Below are 3,825 nucleotides of genomic sequence, written 5' to 3' on the forward strand. Positions count from 1 at the left end.
AACGTCGCCCGCAATCCCTCTGCCTGTCCATAAATCAGAACCGACCTCAGATTGAGACCCTATAAAACTGTCCACAAATATCCGTATTTAAATATGATAATAATAATAATACATATATAGACGCATAATACACACACACACACACACACACACACACACACACATATATATATATATATATATATATATATATATATATATATATATATATATATATATATATAAAATAGGCCTTTAATAATAATAATAATAATAATAATATATTAGCAATTATATATATATATATATATATATATATATATATATATATATATATATATATATATATATATATATAATTGCTAATATATTATTATTATCATTATTATTATTATTATTGTTTTCACGTGTTTGTTGTTTATGCTTTGGATTTACATTTGATTCCTAGATGCTCTTATGATTACAAAGTTTACAAGTTTCCGGAAAAGCCTTCACCACCGAAAAATCGCAATAAACAATGTTGCGTCGCGTTCTTTATTTCGTCTGACAGCTTTAGTAAAATAACTTATATAGGCCTATTAATGCAGAGACTTCACGTGTGCGTGTTAGTCGACTGAATGTTTAACTTGAGCTTCTGGGAAGCGGTTGGACAGGACAGATATAATTGTTTGTTTAATTTGTCTCTGGTGCATGGAGCCATGTCCGCGTTCACTAATTACAGTCCAGGTTTTGATTTGTGGCAATCAGGCTTGTTTAATCTGCTAAATCCAGGATCAGAATGAACCAGTTCCGCCTTTTCCACGAGCTGCAGCACCAAGTGTCACTGGGGCCTGTGCGCTGCAGTGTGCGCAACCAATTCGCTGCGCATTTCCTCGAGTTGAGGGGCAATTACTCCCCATATTGAATGCAGAGTGGCACAGTATATTGGGATTACAGAGGTGGACACCCACATGGACGGAGGGATTGTGTTTGTGTGTGTTGCTGCATGCGCACTCACTGCACGCCTAGTACAAAATGATCAGGTAGCCTATTTTATGGATGTTTTATGAGCGGGACGCCTGTGTTTCGTGCCGTTTTCAAAGTATTACACTAAAAGCAGAAATGTAGTTAAGAAAATATATGGGAATTTAATGGATTTCTTTTCGAACAAGTATAAATTATATGTTGTCGATGCAACATATGCAGTAGGCCTTACCTAAATGTTATCAACTCAGTGCGCTATACTGAAGACCGGGGGAGTGTTAAGAGTGATGTTTGTTTCCGTTTTGTTTTAGTTCTATATGGTTCTCAAATTCTTATGTAATATTCTCATATTAGCTTGCTACAAATTCAAGTTGTTATCCACTGCTTATTAATAAATTGTGTCAAAAGCTGTTGTTAAAAACCACTGCACTAAGAGACTTGGTTGTTAACACGAATTGAAAAAATGACCATTTCAAATTTGTGCATTACTTCATATTGTGGTCACCAGATTTACTTTATTTTTTATGTCCTCCCATCCCCATAATTTAAAATGGTAAAAAGAGATAGTTCACCCAAAAATTAAAACACTCGTTTTAAATATCTATGATTTACTTTCTATTTTGGAATATATATATTAAAAGCCTTTTTGCCATACAAAATATGGAAAATTAATTGTAAAGCTTGATGTTATATATCACATAAGAATCTGCTAATTCTAGTACCAGTACAGCTCTTTATTACTCATTAAAATCCATCAACAGATAGCACATTAATACATTAAGACACACATTAAGACATTACATTTCACTTTTTAACCCTGTGTTACAAAACTTCCCATTCTGCCCTAAATCTTTTACTGTACATTTGTAAAAACATAACAGGATAAGGATATTTTCACACCATATTAAGATTAGGCTCTAAATATAAAATTTATATCCCAATAATAAAAAAGCGAATAAAAGAAAAAAGCTGGTGTAAATTTGTGTGAAGCACCTTGTACAAAGCACGTTCAGTGAGTTTATGGTGATAATGGTAATGATGATGATGATGATGGTTAATTGCAGTAGACTGTGCCTGTTGAGGGTGGCTGGATTTCTGTGAGGTACACGTATCCCAGGCTGCAGCAAGAGAGGGCCACGGCCGGTGCGGGTGTAAGGCGTGTAATATATTTAACTATGGCAAAGTAGTGTTTTGAGAATTGGTAATTGCTCACATCCTTCTCTGGCCACGGGGACACTGTCCAGATCTCACCGTATACACACGTGTGGGGTTTCTGAGGTGCACGCTTTCAGGTCTGCATGGCATGCAGCCAAATGCGTCTCTAGCTTTTTTCCTGACATGGAATGTTGACTGACTGATAAGAAAAACAGTAGCACCGAATAATAACAAAATCATGAATTGGCTGATAACCCAGTTATGCTTTTACGTGACCACAGTGCTTTATGTTCACAGCCATCTCACCGCCTGCTCAAGCCAGAGGCCCGACGATCGGACCTGACTTCACACTAGTGCTCTTTGCATAAAAGAACGTGTCTACAGTCATAATATTTACTTTGATAATGTTTTCACGACACGGCAACTCTGAAGCAGTGATATATGTATAACTGTCTAAATATGACAGTCCATGTGATTTGGAATGTGCAATGAATAAGGCTCCTTTTACCCTCTCTCTAGAATTTTCTCTGAATAAACAAGAGACTCGGGTCAGGTCCTCCGATGTGTGATCTACTTTGTAGGCCGGTGGTTAAGTGTGACATGCTTGGCCCTTAAAGTATACCCTTTTTGTTAGAGGGAAATGGACAGAAAAATATACAGAATTCTCTGTAATTACATATAAAGGTTTATTTTACTTTGAAGCCATCATAAAAAAATCTCAGCCAATGGTGGAGCACTGGATGTGCGCGGCCGTACGGGCTTCATGTTGTCTGGAGTAATCTAGCCTCGCGACTGGTTTGAATTTGCTGCCCCGCGACAGCAAAATTGTCGTAATCACAAAGTAAACAGATACTTCCCCTCCTATCAGAGCGAGTCGACAAAGTTAGTGAATGAGAGAACTTTCACTCTTAATTGTTGTTTTTCTTCATACCCTGATTCAAAAACACTAGCAGAATTATTGCAAGTGCTACTTTGATTTTGTAATTTAGTTTGAAAGGGGCTTAAGGTGTTTCAGCAAATTATTCACTTAGGTTTAGTTGGTCTTGCATCTCCTTATGGAAATCAAGACTATTTCAAGATAATATATGCTATGCAGTAGTTTAATTGTGGACCAAACACAAAGAAAAACCTGTGAATGCAGAATTGAGTTAGTACTGTATTTCCCTCCAATTCATCATATTTAACACTCACAAAGATACATGCACAACACTTTCTCATCATTTATTTCCCCCATGCATAAACACTGAATAAATATTATTTCTAGATTTTAAGAGTGTAACTCTTCTACAATAATAACAGGAACAGTTGTTCTACCAAACACACATTAAACAAGTCACGCTAAATAATACAATGTTAACGAACTGTTAACACATTGTTGCTCCTATGCAGTTTCCAGTTCTGGCGCATTCTTTAAATCAATCAATAAATTAATCAATCACAGTTCTCAGTGCTGTAGCACGTCTTATTGAGAACTTTTTACAATTCTAAAATAAGTCAATTAAAATTTTTTTTTACATTAGGTCAACACCAGCTGCAAAAGCACTCAAGCAAAATTGTATAATCAGTTTGCTATACTGTCTCAAATTGAAACAATACATTACATATGTTTTTACATGGGACATGTCTGCTCTCACCATTTACAGTAGTGCATGTACAGGAATGGCTCACATCATATCCTTCTAGAGTTATTAATTCCACCACATTCCCTATTCCTAAATCCAACTTATT

General features: G+C 35.8%; 1 long non-coding RNA gene across 1 annotated transcript; it reads left to right on the forward strand.

The window, feature by feature from the left end:
* Window positions 1–448: 448 nt before the first annotated feature.
* LOC132156589 (uncharacterized) lies at window positions 449–2,654 on the forward strand. The gene is made up of 2 exons (XR_009437474.1): window positions 449–1,001; window positions 2,395–2,654. It is a non-coding gene; the product is annotated as an uncharacterized LOC132156589 (long non-coding RNA).
* Window positions 2,655–3,825: the final 1,171 nt, after the last annotated feature.

This window comes from Carassius carassius, chromosome 14 (genome assembly GCF_963082965.1).
Source record: "Carassius carassius chromosome 14, fCarCar2.1, whole genome shotgun sequence".
In the NCBI taxonomy this organism is placed as follows: Eukaryota; Metazoa; Chordata; class Actinopteri; order Cypriniformes; family Cyprinidae; genus Carassius; species Carassius carassius.